At 48.1% G+C, this 19,801-nt stretch overlaps 1 protein-coding gene across 4 annotated transcripts in view; it reads right to left on the minus strand.

Moving 5' to 3' along the window:
* Positions 1–16,843, minus strand: part of CAMKK2 (calcium/calmodulin dependent protein kinase kinase 2) — a 65,356-nt gene extending 48,513 nt beyond the window's left edge. The window contains exon 1 of one of the 4 annotated variants that reach the window (XM_036754781.1): positions 16,723–16,843. The gene's annotated coding sequence lies outside the window, so the exon portion shown is untranslated. The remainder of the gene's footprint in view (positions 1–16,722) is intronic. The other 3 variants (XM_036754789.1, XM_036754771.1, XM_036754763.1) reach the window with 3 other exon arrangements.
* Positions 16,844–19,801: the final 2,958 nt, after the last annotated feature.

The following is a 19,801-nucleotide window of genomic DNA, read 5'->3' on the forward strand; positions in this document are numbered from 1 at the left end:
CCTCCTGGCCCCACGATCAAAAAGAAATTCCTCACCATCTGGCGGCCACCTAACCTTCCCCAGCTGTTTTCACACTGGTCCCTCTCACACAGGAGGCCGTATGGTGCAGTGGGCAGAGAAGCTCAAAGCCTGGGGTCAGGTTCACATGGTGATACCTGTGTGCTGGGACAATATGCAAGTTTCTAAGACAATAAGTCGCCAAGAAGGTGCTGATCTGCATTGGGAGGAGTTTCCTCTCAATTTAAAGACCCCTCTAAATGAAATCCCAAGTCCAGCCCCATCCCTTCCCCATCCCCCCCTCACATATTCCATATTCCAGCAAAGCAGCCCACAAGCTGTTTGCCCTGGCTGACATCCATCTACTACTTTGGTATCTTTGTCCATGCCATACCCCATGCCAAGAATGCCCTCCCTCCTCACTTCCACTACCTTTTAAGTACCATCTCCTGGAGGATACCTATTCTGATCCCCCTAGCTGTTGGTGCTCTGCCCAACAGTAGGAACTCCCTCTATTTTGTATTCAAGGTAGTATGGAAGGAGTCAGCCCCGGAGTCAGGAAGGTTGTGTGACACTAGGCGAGTCATTTAACTTTTCTGTGTTCCTCTGGGACTATACACTACAAGTGGTAGAAAGAATTTCCTCCCTCTACCAGTCTCCACTGGGGTCATTGTTAGTTCCCTATACCAACCATATCTGAGGGATGTTTGTCCATCTGTCTGTCTGTCTCTCTCTCTCTCTTTGTGTGTGTGTGTGTGTGTGTGTGTGTGTACATATACATGTATGTATGTATTGTTGATGAGTCACTTCAGTCACGTCCAAATTTTCATGATCCCATTTGGGATTTTTTTGGCTAAGATACTGGAATGGTTTGGCATTTCCTTCTCCAGGCCATTTTACAGATGAGGAAACTGAGGCAAACAGGGTAAAGTGACTTGCCCAGGGTCACACAGCTAGGAAGTGTCCAAGGCTGGATCCTCCTGATTCCAGAGTCAGCACTCTATCCTCTACACCACTTAGCTACTCTCTGTGCATGCGCTTGTATCATATAAAGAAAGTGAATATATTTATTTTGGTATCACTTGACTCTGCTTTATCAGCCCAACGGGTAGCGGCAAATCAGCTGGAGAGCTATCAAGACCAAAAGGGGAGAAGCTAGCAAAGACATCTGCCATCACCACCTTCGCTCCCTGGTAGAATCCCAACTCTGAGGTAAGCTCCTCCTTCATTCTTGTGACTTTGGTTGAGTACTTTCACTACTCTCGGCCTCATTTTCCTCATCTCTGAAATGAGCGGATTGGCCTAGGTGGCTCCTTAGATCCCTTCCAACTTGAATACCATGAACTTTGGGCAGCTAGTACTGTGCTCAGCATACATGGGCACTCCATAACTGTTTGTTGGATTAAGTGGAATTTAATTGCTTCTATTTTAAGTCATGGGCTGAGGGTCTTTTGCCAGTCATCTTTCAGTCACAGGACCAAGGTGGCGCCAAGGCTTCCAGCCTGCTGGGACATCAGGGGTTAAGGCTTCAATTCTAGCATCTTGGCACAGTCTAGTGGCACTGTCATGCTCTGAAATCCCGTGATACCCGACCTGCCAGGCTGGCCTCAGGAATAGGGTTTCACAGCTTTACTTTCAACCACCTCTCCAAGTAGGGAGCTCTCAGGGGGAGATTTTTTTAGTCTGATAATTGTGCCCCCTTCTAGTCCCTCCCTTGAAGATATCAGGAGCTCTCCAAAATAAACAGGTGGCAAAAAGATAGGAGCAAATAGTTCTCTAAAGAAGAATTGAAAACTATCGACCACCCCCTAAAAAGGGGGGCTTCTAACTCTCTGATCATAAGAGAAATGAAAATTAAGACAACTCTGAGATATAAGCTCACACCCATCAAATTAGCAAGAATGATAAAAGATGGAGTAATTCAAGGTGGTGGAGATGGGGAGAAACTGGCACAGTTCACCTTGGGGTCGGGGCGGGGGCGGGGGGAACTGTGAAGTGATCCAACCATTACAGAAAAAAAAGAAAAAACGACAAAATTATTCAATCACTTTCAACCTGTCCTCCCCCCATCCACTGAAACTGCTCCCCAATGTCTCTTAAATACAAAGATCAAAGGCTTTTTCTTGATCCTCATTCTGTTTGACTTCTCTGCAGCCTCTGACCTGTCCACTACCCCCTCCTCCTAAACATTGTCTCCTCGGGAGGCTCCTGTGACTCCTCTCTCAAGTTTCTTCTTTCACATCCGACAAGCTCTTTCTCGAGCTCCTCTGAGGAATCATCCCTCTGTCATCACTCCCCAGCCCAGAACATACCTCAAAGCTATATCCCAGTCTATGTTTTCTCTCTCCATCCTGTCTCCTGGTGATCTCATCCATTCCCAAGGGTTCAGTGATCATCTCTAAGAAGACTTTCAAAGCCTTAATCTTTCTCCTGAACTCTAAGACTCCTATCATCCACTGCTTATCAGAGATTGCCACCTGGATAGCCTGTAACATCTCCAACTCAGCGTAACCAAAATGGAACTCATATCTCAACCAAAACCTTCCATCCTCTAGACTCTCTTATTTCTGTCAAAGGCACCATGACTCTTGCAATCACCGAGATTTGTAGCCTCAGAGGCACTGTTGACTCTCCCTCTCCCTCAGCTTCCATATCCAATCAGTTGCCAATCCTTGTCATTTCCACCTTCACAACACCTCTTGTATCCATGACCTTCTCTCCATTCATATAACTATCACCCTAGTTCATGTTCTCATCACCAGACTACCACTTCCTTCTTGGTCTCCCTGCCTCTGGTCTCTTCTCTCTCCAATCCATCCTCCATACTGCCAAGGATGAAGCCAGACTTTGAAGGCCTTCCAAATGCCAAAGAGAGGGACTTGTGTCTGATCCTAGAGACAATAGAGACTCACTGGGGCATCTTGAAAAGGGGTGGGCTATAGTCAGTCCTGGGCTTCTGTAATATCAATTTGGCAGTTACATGGTACCAATTTCTGTCCATTTTCCATGCTGGCAACTATTATTGGGGGGAAGTTTTATTTTTTCTCACTAAATAGTATTTTGTTTTTTCCAATTACATGTAAAGATAGTTTTTAACTTTCACTTTTATAAGATTTTGAGTTCCAAATTTTTTTCCCTCCCTCCCTCCCATCCCCCCTCCCCAAGACAGCAAGCAATCAGATATAGTTTATACTTGTACAATCATATTAAACATATTTCCACATGAGTGAAAGAAGAATCAGAACAAAAGGGGAAAATCATGAGAAAGAAAAAAGAGAGGGAGAGAGAAAATAGTATGTTTTGATCTGCATTCAGACTCCATAGCTCTTTCTCTGGATGTGGATAGCATTTTTCATCATAAGTCTTTTGGAGTTGTCATAGATTATTGTGTTGCTAAGAAGAGCTAAGTTATTCATAGTTGATCATCACACAATGTTGCTGTTACTGTGTACGATGTTCTCCTGGTTCTGCTCACTTCAGTCAGCATCAGTTCATATAAGTCTTTCCAGGTTTTTCTGAAATCCAGCAGCTATTATTTTTGACTGCTAGGTGGCACATTGGATAGAGCGCTGGCTCTGACATCAAGAAGATGTGCATTCAATCAAGCCTCAGACACTTAGTGAGTGACCGTGAGTGAGTCACTTAACCTCTGTCTGTCTCAGTTTCCTCAGTTGTAAAATGAAGATAATAATAGTGCCTATATCTTAAGGTTGTGAGGATCAAATGAGATAATATTGGTAAAGCACTTGGTAAAGTGTCTAGCACATGGTAGGCACTTAATAAATGCTTGTTCCTCTCCTCTTTCTCCTCCCCAAATAATGCTAGCATAGAACTAGGCATTCAAATCATATAGCCTACTTATTGAATTGAAGGAAACAAGGTACCACGGAGCTGCTAAAAGTGATATTCCTAAAGTATGGCTCTCACCATATCATTCCCCTGCTCAGAAAGCTTCAGTGATTCCTTATTACCTCCAGGCAGATTCCAGACTTAAGGGAACTGCTTTACACTGAAAGGATGTAGTGCCGAGAAATTTTGCTAAAAAAGAGTAACACTTTCTCAGCGCCCTGCCATGGATAGCTATGTGCTAAAAGAGCTTGACACTACTTCAGCAGCCCCAAAAGTGGCAGAAAAGCAGAAGAGCTATGAGGAGCAAAAGGGGAAATTCTAGCAGAGAGGTACAGAATGTTCACTAGAGAGCTCAGTCTAGTCATAAATTGTCCCAGTATGTGGGTTTCCCACTTCATGGACTTTGTTGCTATGTTCCTGTAAGTGTGTGCCCATTTCCCTGTCACAGTCACTGTGTTCACTGACGTAGGAGTATATATATGATCCAGGTTTAGGGGTGGACTGTGATCTTTCTATTATCCATGATTTTGCCTTCTAATGAGTAAATATTATTCTTGTTTTTGCCTCTTTAACACGTTTCATGTTTAAGAGTCAATGTCACTGGGACTAATTATGTATAGATGGGAAGCACACCAGTAGGGGCTCAGAAGCTACAGCGTCAAGTAATAGAAGAATAATCTCCTTATACCAGTGTTATCCCTAGGATCTTGAAAGATGAGTGGTAGCTAAGTGATGGCACCCATGGCTATCCTATGCTCTGGTGAAACATCTTAATACCTTTCAGTGTGGGTTCTGGTTGAGGGTAAATGTGCCAGCCCAGAGAGAGAGAAGTGGAGTATGGGTACCATACCCAGATAAGCTACACTATTAAGAAATGATGGATATAAAGAATTCAGAGAAACATCAGAAAACTGATAGAAAACAGGCAGGCAGTAAAATATGGTAGAAAAAGCACTGACTCTGGAGCCAGAGGATCTGGATTCAAATCTCACTTCTGCCACTTACTACCTCTGTAACCATAAGCAAACCAACTGTTACATTACAAAGTATACTGAATTAAATTATAACACCTGAGTTCAAACCCAGGTCTGCCACTTGCTACCTGTCTAATCTTAAGCAAGTCACTTAACCTCTCTAGGTCTCAGCTTTGTCATCTATAAAATCAGTGTCAGACTAGATGCTTCTGAGGTCCCTCCCAGCTCTAGCTTTATGGTCCTACAAACTGATGCAGCAGGAAACAAGGCAGAATCAGAAAAATGAAATGTATAATGACTTCAACAATGTTAAATAGAAGAAATCGGTAAGAATGAAACACGTACAATCATACTAACCAAACACGGCCCTGAAGATAACGATAATAGCCATGATAATAATAACAGCTGGCTGTCGTTATAAAATGACGGGACTGCCCTTTGAAAGACGCAATGACCAGCCATGATTCCAGAGGATGGATGATGGAGTATCTGCCCTGCCCTTGACAGAGAGATGATGGAGACAAGGTACAGAATGAAATACACATTTTCAGTCATTGCCGGTTCTGGACTTTGTGTGCCTGGCTATGTCTATGTGTTACAAGGGTTTTATTTCTCTTCTTTTTTTCATTTAGGGAGGAAGGAAATGGAGAGATTTTTCTTCATTAAAAAAACTAATTTTTTTTTTTAAAAAATGAGGAGGTTATTGAAAAGGACACTGAATTTGGTGTTTAAAAAAAGCCTCAAAATATTTTTAAAAAAAGAAAAACAAGGCATTTGATAGATTTGGATCTGGAAGAAACCTTAGGGACCATCTGGTCCAACCCTCTTTCTTCTACGGCTCGGGAAACTGAGTCCCAGTTGGTGAAGCAACTCTCCCAAGGTAACCGAGGGACTAAATGCCGGAGCTCGGATTGGGACCTGGGTCCTCCAAATCCCTGTAAGACCCCTCCCAGCCTTGGCTCATTTCACCCACTCCCCTGGTTTCCTCTTCAGATTATACCTTGTTTTGCATGAGTTACCCTCACTCCATAGGAACAAGCCCAAAGACACCAACAAAATGCATTCCAAGCCCAAGCTCCGGGCCAAGGCTCTGTTGGCTCCTTCCAAAGGCATCTTTCCAAGGAAAACAAGCAGCCACCTGCAAACCTCCAGGCCACCAGGAGGGACAACCTCCTGCCTTACCGCCTTACACTGAGCTAACAAGAGAACACACATTCTGGATCTCCCAGGCCCTCCTGAAGCCAAAACTTCCTCTAGCTTTTTTCTTTTTTTTAAGGGTAGGGTAAGGACAGTTAAAGGAATGTGTTTGGGGCCAGCTGTAAAATAACGGAAATGGCCGATAGTAACTATAATAGTTTCTGGTGTGTAGAGCTTGGAGACTGGTGAACACACCTCATTTGATCCTTACTGTAGACACAGGAGGTACAAAGAACCCTGGCTTTGGAGTCGGAGGTCCTGGGTTCAAATCTCACCCGTGATCTTACCACCTAGGTGACACCAGACGTCATTTAACTTCCCTGGGCCTCAAATTCCTTATAAATGGGTGGGTCAGCCTAGAGGATCTCTGACATCCTTCCCATCTCTAGAGCCAGGAAAGATCCTCTAAGCCAACAGACCTCCGTCTGCCTCATTGTCCTGCAACGGGCCTCCTTCCAGTTCTATATCTATTATCCTCCGAGATAAGGGACCACACACGGAGGACCTTTCTTGAGCTGACCTGCCAAGCATTCAAACTCCATGGCACAGAGTGAAACTCCAATGGGCTGGCCATGTTGTTCCAAAGCCAGATGTATATTTGCCTAAAAGATTATTTTAAGGAGAACTCTCACTAGGCAGGTGCTTACACAGAGGTAGGAAGAAGTGATACAAGGACACTTTCAAGGTGTCTCTGAAGAATCTTGGAATCGACTGTGAGACATTGGAGACCCTGGCCCAGGACCGCCCAGTATGTTGTGTCCACATCAGAGAAGGCGCTATGCTCTCTGAGCAAAGCAGAAGTGCAGTGGCTCAAAGGAAACGTGAACTGTGCCAATCCAAAGACATCTCCATGTTCTACGGGAATATTTGTGCCCGACCTGCGGTAGAACCTTCCAAGCTCAGCCACCCCAGCATCCAAGATATCATTGGTAGTCTTCAAAAACCAGTGAGTGGCTTGCACAGAAACACAGAGCCAGAGAAGGTTTGAGGTAGAATTTGAACGCAGGTCTTCCAGACTCCAGATCTAGGGCTTTGCCCACCATGTCAGAAATCAGGCACTCTTAAAATGAACCCCTTTCTCCATACCACACCAAGTCTGGAGAAGAAGCTCCTATGTCCTCCTCCTGAAAAGACTACCATGCCCTGTGGGAAAACTGGTTATCAGTATTATTGCCCCATTGATGATTAAATACTGGCACCCAGGGCTGCCCCCCTGCCCCCTCCCCCCCCCCCCCCGAGGAAACACCGAAGCCAGGCCCAAGAGAGCTGGCTGGAGGCCCTACAGCCTGCAGAGATGGGGCTCGGGAGAGAGGAGGACTAGCTTTTATTCTCCCTCCCACTTACCCGATCCATCCCCTGCCCCCTCCTGCCAGCTGAAAGAGGCCACGGGGCTTTCCTGAGAACAAGATGTGTGCCCACACACACAAAAGGAAGCTAAAGATGAAAAGAATGAATTCCTCTCACACAGGCATATACCCATTGCCTGGCAACTCGGAACTGGAAGGTGCCTCGGTAGAGTCTTCAGGCAGCCCGTGCCCACTCACAGCCCGCCCTCAACACTGCTGTTTGGAGTGCCAAGGCTGGAGCTGCCCAAACTATTGCCAGCCTCAGGCAGAAAGCTTCCCAAGTGCTGGGCAGAGGGAGAAAGAGGAGGCAGAGAGAGGGGGGAGAATGGAGGGAGAGGGAGAGGGGACGTGGGAGGGAGAGGAGAAGAGGAAGAGGAGGGGGGCCAACTTCTCTTCACAAGCACAGAAGCCTGAGCCCCAGAAACAAGATGGATGGGAGCAGGGCGGTTTCTGATGAGCCCCACAGAAGAGCTCCTCCTGACCTAGGTACAAATCCCACCTTCGGGCAAGTAAATCAGTTAAGCTCTCTGGGCCTGTTTCCTCATCTGTAAAATAAGGGGCTGGCCTCGATGGCCTCTGAAGTCTCCTCCAGCTCTAAATCAGTAGGATCCTCTGGGAATATTAATTAATAATAATCATGATTCTACATAGGACTTCGAAGTTGGCAAAAACGCTCTTTCCATTCACTAGTTTATCCGATTCTCACCAACAGCCCTGTGAGTTGGGCGCCACCAGGATTGTGATTTTCATTTTAACATTGTCTTGCTCTCTGACACTTAGCAGCTGACTGTGACCGTGGGCAAGTTACTTTGCCTTTCCAGGCCTCAGTTTCCCCATCTGTAAAAATGAGCTTAACAACACTCCTCTCCCAGGGCTTTGGAGAAGTGCCAATGGAGCGATGTTAGGGACTCTCCTGAGGATAGCTATGTTACATCACCCTCATCCCCAACCACGTCACCTGGGCTCAATCCCTCCCTGTCTCCACCTCCCCCACCCTCTGCCCTCCCCCGGGGTTTCTTCACCGGTTGTCCCATTCTGCCAGGATTTATTATCTTATCTCTATAGCTGTTTCTTCTAGCTGTCTCTACTATTTACAGAAAGTCGGGATAAAAAGAGGACATACAAAAATAGTTGTTCTGCTGCTTTCAGAAAAGGATACAACAGAGTCTCAAGAACGGCTTTCTCCTTTCTGAAGGGGGGAGGGGAGGTTTCCCGAATCTTTCTTTTCCAAAGGGCTCCCCAAGCAATTCTCCAGGGGCTTCCGGCTCAAGGCAACATCCAGGTCCCTGGCTCAGTCCCCGGCCTGGCCAGCCACCCTTGGGTGCCCCCATTCTGCAGTCTTCTTCCAGGAAAATCCTTTGTATACATTTGTACTTGTTCCACAATAAATATGTGTATGTTTACAAATAAATACATTACATTTATTATATATTTCACATTTATGCTACATATGTGTGTGTGTGTATATATATACATACATACGTACGTAATCTCTATAAGTACATGCGATCTGCTCCATTGCACTGTGAGCTCATTCCAAGGAGGGAATGTTTCATTCTCTGTTCTCCTACAGCGCCTGACACATAGTGATCGATAATAAATGCTTGTTGAGCGATGCCTTCCCAACCTCTTCCAAATCAGTCAATAAGCATTTATTAAGCCCCTGCTGTGTACGTGTCAGGCATTTTGGTTACAAAGACAAAGAATTAAACAACCTCTGCTCTCCACAAGCTTATAGTCTAGCAAACCCTTGGGGCCACCCAGCCCACCCCCTCATTTTATGATCATGAGGAAACTGAAGCTGCAAGGTGAAATGATTCACATAGTTAGTGGCAAGAGTGGAATCTGAACCCAGGCAGGTCCCCTGATTCCAGCTGATTTATGAAGTGCCTACTGTGTGTCAGGCAGGGGCAGCTAGGTGGTGCCATAGTGCACTGGTCTGGGAATCAGAAAGACTCATCTTCCTGAGTTCAAATCCGGCCTCAGACACTTCCTACCTGGGTGACCCTGGGCGAGTCACTTCACCCTGTTTGCCTCAGTTTCCTCATCTGTCAAATGAGCTGGAGAAGGAAATAGCAAACCACTCCAGTATCTCTGCAAAGAAAACTCCAAATGAGGTCACAAAGCATCAGACACAACCAAAAAATGACTGTGCAACAAACATGTCAGGGATCGTGCAAGGCACTGGGGATACAAGTACATGGAATGAGACAATCTCTACTACTAAAAACAGGCCCAGAGCTCTTTCCACTGCACATGCAATCCAACCTGTTTTATACAAGGGGAAACTGAGGCCAGAAGGAAAAGACTTGCCCAAGTCTGCTTGGAAAGTGTCAGAAGCAGGATTAGAACTTGGGTCTTCTGACTCCAAATTCAATGCTCTTTCAACTGTCCCAGCAAGGACATCCATGAACTTGGATGGGAAAAATTATGTCTTTGCTTTTTACTGACCTCTAACTGAAATTCGGCATTTCCTTTAAATATTTATAAAGTCAATGTTGAGAAAGGGCCTAGAGTTTCTACCAGCCTGTCAATGGGCTCTGTGACACAAAAATAGGTTGAGGACCCTTGGTCCAGTCCAACTCCCTCATTGGGGAAGGAAAGTGAAATGACTCGGCTTATTACACACAGGTGATATAGGACAAAGGTAGGATTCAAATCCAAGTCCTGACTCTAAATTCTGTCCTCTTCCCACTCATCCACACTGCGATTCAGCCCCTCATTTTGCAGGGGAGGAAACTGAGACCAAGAGGAAAATGACTAGCCCAAGGTCCCACAGGTAGTAAGTGAGAAAGCCAAGATCTGAACTCAAACCATAGCTCCAGGATGCCACCAAAAAAAAAACCTAATGGAGGAAGGGGAACACCTAGGAGGTTCAAAAGCATCGACCATTAAAGCAGCTCCCTCCCTCCCTAGGGGTCTCAGGGAGCAGAGCAAGACCCTCTCTCCAGCAGGACTCTAGGGAGCTAGGTTGGATAGAGTGCTGGCCCTGGAGTCAGGAGGACTTGATTTAAATCCAGTCTCAGACACTTGATGCTAGCTGTATGACCTGAAGTCACTCAGTTTAGGGGTTGGGGGGAGAAGAGAGACCTTAGAAATGCCCCTCCAAAGCTGATTTCCCAATAATTAGACCATGTCATTTGGAAACCTTTGCTGGGTTCAAATTCCAGGTCTGACATTTGCTAGCTGTGTGACCATGAGTAAGTCACATGGCTTCATCAGTAGAGGGTTAATGACCTCTGAGGACCTTCCCAAGTGCTACAACCATCCCCCCCATCTCTGCCCTCCCCCATCAGTTTCCCCAGAGGGGTCTGGACTCAATGGCCAACTCTAGACTAGTTTCTTCATCTGTAAAACGAGAGGGTTGGACTCAAAAAGGCTTCTGAGGTCCCTTTACCTCTAAGCTCATGACTCTGATTCCCTTCTAGCTCCCTTAGAGCTAGGAGCCTAAGGAGTAGAAGCAACAAGATGGTACAGTGGGCACTGGAAGTGAAGCCGTCTGGGGCCTGAGTTTGAATCCTGACACAGACCCTTCCTAGCTGTGTGACCCTGGACAAGTCACTTGTCAATCAATGGACAAGCATTTATTAATCACCTACTATGTTCCAGACCGGCACTGTTGTAGGCCCTGGGGATGCAAATACAAAGAAGGAAATGATTCCTATTGTCCCCCTCTCAGCTTGTTTCCTCATCCTTCCCAGGGCTGTTATAAGGATCAAATAAAGGGGAAGCGGGAAGAGAGTGAGTATTCATTAACCGCCTACAGTGTGCCAGGCATTGTGCTAAGAGCCTGATAAATATTAACTCATCTGATCCCTGTTAACAGTCCTAAGAGGGAGGCGATTTTATCATCCCATCATACACTTGAAGAAACAGAGGAAGAAAAAGGTTGAATGACTCGCCCAGGGTCACACAGCTAGGAAGTATTTGAGGCTAGATTTGGACCCAGGTCTTCCTGACTCCAGGCCCCCAGCTCTATCCACTGGGCTACCTGGCCATCCTGTAGAGCATTCTGTAAACCTTAAAGGCTTTATTTAAAGAATTATTACCTTTTGTTCTGTTGGTGGGGGAGGCTGTGTAGCCTAGCAAAAGGGGAAGCATCTCTGGCCTGAGTCCCTGGGGAAATGGTTGGGCCTCCTTAACACAGACCAGTTCACTCTGGTCATCAAATGATCAGCATGGAGCAATGTCCCTTCAGCCTCCACCTCCCCTGCCAAAAGAAAACCCATCCCCGACCACCGAGCTGTTGGCTCTTTGTTATCGCCCTGAATAAGGGATCATGGACTTAAAATTCAGAGGATTTCAGTATTTTAGAGGTAGAACCAGAAAGGGGCCTCGGAGTCCATGAGTCTATCTCCCCCCCATTTTACAGATGAGGAAACTGAGGACCAACTATAAAGGTTGTGCCTTATAGTATCATAGAATCACAGACTCAGAGCCAGAAGGGACCCCGGAGGTCATCAAGGCCTACACCTCCAGTTTTCAGATGAGGAACCTGAGGCCCTGGGTCATAGAGCTGGACTTTGAACTCAGGTCCCCTCATTCCAAACTCAGTCTTCTTTCCGATGCCCCACATGGAAGCCGTTCCAGAAGGGCCACACTGGCCAGGAGAGGGGGACTGAGCAAACCCGGCTCTCAGATCTCTCCCAAAGATCTTCATAACCTTCGTGGAGAGGAAAAAGGCCAAGTCACTGGACTCTCCACCCCCTGAAATCAAGGGGAAAAGAAAAGTGTTGGGGAGTTGCTGGGTTTTTGTTTGTTTGTTTTCATCATACAAAGGCTACTCCAGATCAAGGCTAGTTTAGGCTCAGTGCTACTGTGAGGCAGCAGGATGGACAAGATGACCAGGCAAATCCCTCCCAGGCCTAGGATTCCTCTATAAACATCCAACTGGAGGAAAGAGGGAGATGAGGAGGAGAGGGAAAGGAAGAGGAGAGGGAAGGGACGAGGAGAGGAATAAAGAGAAGAGAAGAGAGGAGAGGAATGAAGAGAGGAGAGAGGGAGGGAAAGAAGGAGAGAAAGGCAAAAGAAGAGGAGAGGAAGGGAGGGAAAGGGAAGGAGAGAAGAGAAAGCAGGAAAGAGGAAAAGAAAGAAAAAAGAAAGGAGGAAGAAAGAGAGGGAAGGAAAAGAAGGAAGAAAAGGAGAGAGAGGAGAGAGAAAGAGAGGGAGGGAGGGAGAGAAAGAGAGAGGAAGGGAGGGGGAGGGGGGGGAGAGAGAGTGAGAGAGAGAGAGAGAGAGAGAGAGAGAGAGAGAGAGAGAGAGAGAGAGAGAGAGAGAGAGAGAGAGAGAAGAGATCAAGGAATGGGCCCATAGACTCTGGAAACAAAACCTAATGAACCTCCCTATCCACATGCACTAATTCAGACCAGATGGAGGGTAACTTATTTCGAAAAAGCCAAAACACCCAAAACAACCCTACCCTTATAAAACAAATATAAATAAGAAGCTCTCTGACTCAAAGGGAAACCTGAAATAGCATTCACCCAGAAAAACACTGGCGCAGAAAGCATTCTGAAAGGAAAATGGGAACCATATGCCCCTTGCGATCGCGTCCGCTGGTGAAGAGTTGGGGCACTCAGTGACTGCTATGGACCAAGAACATGCCAGGGATACAGAAACAGCGAAGCAAATCCCCATATAGGCTTTGCTGAGCAGTTCATCTGCGTTAGTGGAGGAATTTCCACGATGGGAGAGCTCTCTCACCCATTCAGATCACCTCCTCAAAAAAAATGTTTTAGTAGGTGAAAGACTCGAAGTTCCCTTCCCAATGTAGTAACCAAGGACTTGGCTGAGAGACCTTGGGCAAATCACTTGACCTTTCCGTATCTCAGTTTCCGCATCTGTGAAATAACGGAGCTGGACCCAAGGGCCTCCAAAGTCCCTTCCAGATGTAAATCTATGACACCATGATCTCCCCGGCCAGTGATAATCAAGGTTACTGATCAATCTGGGTTTTAGAGAAACCAAGACCACTACGGTGAAGAAGAAAGAATAATAAACTGGAAGTGAGCCCCTTCCTGTTGTCCGTTGCCCCCAACGTACACCCCTAACACTGTAATTTTTTGCTGTTCAGTCATTTCAGTCATGTTCCAACTCTCAGCGAGCCCATGTGGGGTTTTCTTGGCAAAGATACAAGAGTGGTTTGCCATTTCCTTCTTATTGTATTTTACAACTGGAGAAACTGAGGCAAACAGGGTTAAGTGATTTGCCCATGGTTACAGAGCTAGGAAATGTCTGAGGCCGGATTTGAACTCAGGTCTTCCCGACTCCAGGCCCAGCGCTCTACCCACTGCACCATCTAGCACAAATACCACCTAATCCACAAAATCTTCTCTGATCTCCCCCCACCAAATGATTCACTCAACACATTCAATAAGTGCCTATTGTTTACCAGGCACTGGGGATAGACACAAAGACAAAAATGAAACTGTCCCTGTCCTCAAAGAGCTCACATTCTCTTGGGGAGACTGTGTACAGGGAAGTCAAAGTCATCTGGGGTGGGAGGGAATTACGGAGCTGAGACATGAAGGATGTTTGGGATTCTAAGAGACGGGGGAGGGGTGAGCTAAGAATAAATACTAGCTGTTCGACCTCGGGCAAGTCACTTAACTTTTCTCAGCCTCAGTTTCCTCATCTGCAAAACAGAGATAATAATGCATCTGGCTCTCAGGACTGTTATGAGGACCCGATGAAATAACACACATAAAACACAATATAAATGCTTTTGTTTTGTAGTTATTCAGTTGTTTCTCAGCCACGTCTGACTCTTCATGACCCCATTTAGGGTTTTCATGGCAGAGATACTGGAGTGGTTTGCCATTTACTTCTGCAGCTTATTTTACAGATGAGGAAACTGAGGCAAACAGGGTGAAGTGACTTGCCCAGGGTCATCAAGCTAGTAAGTGTCTAAGGCCAGATTTGAACTCAGAAAGATGAGTCTTCCTGACCCCAGGCCCAGCACTCTCCCTACTTCGTCATCTAGCTGCCCCCATATAAATGCTAGCCCTCATCACTATTATTAATGTTAAGCAGGGATAATGCATAGGAAAGAGTACCACATAACTGCTTAATAGGTCTCACTAAAGCACAGGTCTGACCATGGTCCATCCCTGCCCGAAAAACTCCAGTTTCTTTATCAAATTTATTAATTTATCAAACATCCCTATTTCCTCTGGGATCAAATCCAGACTCCTCCGTTTGGCATCTAAAGACCTTCATGGTCTCTTGGAGAGGAGAGAGACCAGAGGCAGGCGGACTAGTCCAGAGTCCACTGCACTAGCCTGGTTATGGAGCCTTAACGAGGGTGGTGGCTGTGTGGGCAAAGAAGTCAGAAGCAGTAACAGCAGCACACACATTGCTCCCAAGCCCTTCCCCCACGACAAGCCCAGAGCTACAAGTTTAATTGTCTTCATTTTACATATGAGAAGAAAAAAGACAAAAGAGAAACCCTGAGCAGCGCCAGAAGAATGAAGAATGACGCTTAGTCACCTCCAAAACAAGGGGCTTGGACCCCTTTCCAGTGCTAAATCTCAGTGTCTATGACCCTAAGGCTTCCAGAGCAGTGGGAGAACACAGACAAGAATCACCCGAGAAGGAAAGGAGGGGTTAAAATCTGTGCCAGAACAATGCCAGGATCTCACAGGCCCTTAAAGAGAGCGAAATAGAGATGAAGAAAATTCAGCTTAGCGTATTTAAGTGACTTAGTATATTTACGTGACAAGATCACCTACAGCTAGCAATGGACCTAGGGCTCCAACTCATGGCCTTTGCCTCCAAGGCCCAGGGCCCATTCTACTCTGTCACCTTCTCCGCCCTCATAAGGCCCCTCTAGAGCCCTATGTGTGAGACTCAGCACATCCTGATTTGTATTAAAATACTGTACGTGTATGCCTTCCTACTAGACGGTAAGCTCCCTGAGAGCACCTCGGGTTTACATCTCTCCCTGCCCCCCCCCAAAACAGCCTGTATATTGCCTTGATAAATATTAAATAAATGAATTTACCTTCCCAAATTAGGCAAAAAGAATGATAGGGCAAGGACTCTGCCCCTATCAATGAGTGCCTTCCCACCTAAGGGGCCAAATATCCAAAGCAAAAGAGCAGCTCCCTGGGAAAAGGGACATCCCACCCCCACCCACCCCACCCTCTAGGTACAAAAGCTCTCCCTGAGCATCCCTAGAAACAAGTGGGATAGCCAGGAGAGGAAGTTCAATTTCCAGGAGGAGATGAATGGCTAAAGATAGTGTTTTTCCAAGACTCCTCTATCCATTATATAAAGGAGGGAACCAAAGCTGCGGAGCTGCGTGTCGGCCCTCTCCCCAATAAGTGATGAGCGTCTGACCTGAAGTGCCCACCTCTCTCGACTCTGGGGGAGCCCTGGGCTGGGAAAGAGAGGCAGAAGCAGGAGGTGTGGCTAGCCAGGAGACAGGTGAGAACCGCAAGGAAGTTGGTGGAACTGTGAAAACACCCAGCTCCTGAGACGAGGACAAAAGGAGACAGGAGGGGGAGAAGCTAGGAAAGGCTTCCAGGGCCCAGGGCACCGGGGACGGAGCCCAGAGGGGAGGCAGAAGGGGCTGGCAAAAGATGGACCCGATCCCAAACCTCTGACCCGCTGACAGGACTGGCTCAGGAAGCTGCCTGGTCATCTCAGAGCCTTCAAGAAAAGGTTCTTCTCCCCAGGGCAGGGTGGCATCTGAGCTTTTAAAACAAACTGTCAGTGGATGGAAAAGTCCTGGCCAGTAGGACCGGTTCGGAGATGTCCTCCACCCCAAATGGGGTGAGGCCAAGGCTCAGGGTAGAGGTCTCCTGCTTCGCCGTACCTGCCCCCCCCCGGGTTCTGGGTCCCAGCCCTGCTGTTCAGGAAGTGATGCCAGCTGGAGGTAAGCAGGCGGGCTGTCCCCTGGCCAGACACCCTGGCTGCCCAGGACCCGGGACCCCTGGCGGTCAAGCCTGGGCACGCATGGGAGGGAGAGGCTGAGGCCGAGGCAGGGAGGGATGGACCTTGAACCGCCAGAGCCGACGGGGGTTACCGGGGGGGCTGGCGAACTTGGGACGGCGGGCACTTCTGCCCACCCCGCCTCCTCACCCCCGGCGCTGCGGAGCGCGGCAGCTCCAACCGGCCGGCCCCTCGGCAGTGACCGTGACCGTGACCGAGCGCGGGGTGGGGGCGCCCACGTGGAGGCGGCTCGGCGGGTCCCCTGTCCGGCCGGGGTGCCCAGCCTCGGCCCTCTCGGGCCTCTCCCCTTTGTCTGCGCCGGCTCGGTCTCCGAGCATCCCTCCGGGAAGGACAGGAACCACCCCGGGCTGGCTGTCCCCCCACCCCGGACCCGCCCCGCGTGCGGGGAGCCCTCCAGTCCTCACCCGGCGCTGGGTCCTGCGCGCGGCTGGCGGGGCTGTCCGGGGTCCTGCGCCTCGGGGCTGGGGCTGCCGCTGCGGCGGCGGCCGGGCTTCTGGCTGGCGGGGCTGGGGTGGCCGGGCCGGCGCGGGCGGCGGCGCCGATTGGCTGCAGCCCGGGCTCACCGCGCCAGGGAGGGAGGAGGAAGAGGAGGAGGAGGAGGAACGAGCCGCCGGGTCCGGGGATTGGCCGCCCGGCGCCCAGCTCAGTGGCCCAGATGTGCGCCGCTGTACGCCGGCTCCCCATTGGCTTCTCGGGGCCCGCGGCCCCAGGACGGGGAGGGGCCGGGAGGATGTAAAGAGACTGATGGCTGGGGACTATCCCACCCTCCCCGCCCCCGCCCGGGTGCCTCTCTCCAGCGCTCTGCCACCTGCCCGCTGCCTCCAGGGCATTAGTCTCATTGTTCAGATCGGGGGAAGCCCCTCGCGCAAAGTTCGCCCAGCAGGCAGAGCCGAGAACCCAGGTCCCCTGCCCCCCAGCCCGGAATACCTCTGTTTTTCCGGTCCCGCGGGTCACCTCCCACTTAGAAAGCAGCTCGAGCGGAAAACAGGTGCCTCTTATGCGCGCGTACACACACACACACACACACACACACACACACCTCCCCACCAAAGCTTCAGTCTACACTGGCCACTTGCAAACTGCTTCAGGGAAACGTGCGAGCCACTGCTATGAAGCAGTGGGGAGGGGGGAATACGGGGAAACCGAGGCAGACCGCTCCAGCCTCCGGGATGCTGTTCCCCACCCCCGCATAACAGCCAGGACATAACTCCGCAGGAGTGCCCCGGAGTGGCTAGTAAGTGTAGGTGAAGTTAGAAGCCCATTGGAGAAGAAAGAGACTTAGCCCACGCCAACTCATCCCCATCCTTGCGGAGCCGGCCCCAAGGCTGGGAAGGTTCCAGGAAGCCTAGCTGTCCCTGAATTATGGGAGGCTAGCCTAGGTTTGGAGGCAAGGGGCCTCCCCTTCTCACCGGTATATACGAGAGGACCGAGAAAGACCAACTTGGGGTCATGTGGTGAAGGACCTTTGAAAGCCGAACAGAAGGCTTTCTATTTCAGCCTAGAAACAACAACAGGAAGTCACTGGAGTTAAGCAGACCAGTGGAATGGTCAGATCTGTACCTAAGGCAGATTGCTCTGGGAGCACTGGAGTGGGAGAGGCCATTTCGGAGGTTTCTGCAGTAAGTCTAAGTGAGAGGTGTTGAGGCCATGAACCAAGGTGACAGCTCTGTGGGTGGAGAGACGCAGTGAGATGAAGTGGGAGGTTAAAAAAAAAAAGGCAAGCATTGGCCTCTGATTGCGCATGTCAGCATGAGGGTGAATTGAGGAGTCGAGCATAAAACCAAGGTAAGGAACCTGGCTGATAGGGAGGATGATGGTGTCTTCCACAAAAATAGTAAAGTTTGGTAGAAAGCCTTGGTAGTCACCCCTCATCCTTACCCCTGGAGATTGTTGTTCTGTCTGACTCTTCATGACCCCATTTGGGGTTTTCTTGGCAAAGATACTGAAGTAATTTGCCTTTTCCTTTTCCAGCCCATTTGACAGATGAGGAAAAATGAAGCAAATACGGTGAAGTGACTTGCCCAGGGTCACACAGCTGCTTCAGTGTCTGAGGCTGGATTTGAAATCAGGTCTTCCCGACTCCAGGCTTCGTGCTCTATCCACTGTGCCACCTAGATGCCCCACCACTGGGGATACAAATACGAAAAAAGAAAGACAGCCACTGCTATCTCAAGGAGCTTGCAGTCTAACAGGAGAAAGCGACAGCCTTTTACCACTCTTATTAGAGGGGGAGCCATGAACTCCAAAATCTCCAATTAAGAAGGGAACTCAGGGCAGCTAGGTGGCGCAGTGAGTAAAGCACGGGTCCTGGAGCCAGGAGGACTCGAGCTCAAATCCGACTTCAGACACTTGACACACTTACTAGCTGTGTGACCTTGGGCAAGTCACTTAACCCCAATTGCCTTCCCCCCTTCCAAAAAAAGGAGGAACTCAGCACAGATATCTCATTTCCCACCTGGGTTCTCTCCTTTGGGACTTTGACCCACTCCCCCAGTCTTAGTTACCTCCTCTCATTTTTCAGTTTCCTTTAGGACATTATCTTCCCAAGTTAGATTGTAAGCTCTTTGAGGGCAGAGACATTTTTTTTTCATATTCGTAGCCCCAGCACTTAGCACAGTGCCTGCCACATTGTAGGCACTTAATAAATGTTTATTGACTATTGTTGGGTATTGAGGGGACAGTTTGAGGGAAAAGATAATGAGTTCTTGATCATCACACACACACACACACACACACACACACACACACACACTCAATAAACTCCATTGGCTAGAAAGTATCAAGGAAAACTACCCTGATATCTTAGATCTAGAGGGTAAAATAGAAATTGAAAAAATCCACCCAATCGTCTCCTGAAAGGGAGCCCAAAATGAAACTCCCAGGAATATTATAGCCAAATTCCAGAGCTCCTAGGACAAAGAGAAAATACTTTAAGAAGCCAAATATTGTGGAGCCACAGTCAGGATCATACAAGATTTAGCAGCTTCCACATTAAAGGAGCGGATGGCTTGGAATATGATATTCCAGAAGGCAAAGGAGCAAGGATTACAACTAAACTGAATATAATCCTTCAGGGGTGTGAATAGATATTTAATGAAATAGAGGACTTTCAAGCATTCCTGATGAAAAGACCAGAGCTGAATAGAAAATTTGATGTTCAAAGAGAAGACTCAAAAGAAGGATAAAAAAGTAAACATGAAAGAGAAATTATAAGGATCTCAAAGTTTAACTGTTTACATTCCTATATGGGAAGATGATACATGTACCGTATCATTATTAGGGCAGTTAAAAGTAGTTTACATAGAGAGCATAGATGTGAGTCAATTACATTGGAATGAGCTCCAAAAAAATGAAGGGGTGAGAAAGTATGATCCATTGTAATACCAACTAAGTTGGGACTTTTTTTTACTGTTTTAGAATGATAAATTAATTGTCTTTGATTGAGCCTTACTAGGTGCTAAACTCCAGGCCCAAACCCCTATC

Source organism: Trichosurus vulpecula, chromosome 1, assembly GCF_011100635.1.
Source record: "Trichosurus vulpecula isolate mTriVul1 chromosome 1, mTriVul1.pri, whole genome shotgun sequence".
NCBI lineage: Eukaryota > Metazoa > Chordata > Mammalia > Diprotodontia > Phalangeridae > Trichosurus > Trichosurus vulpecula.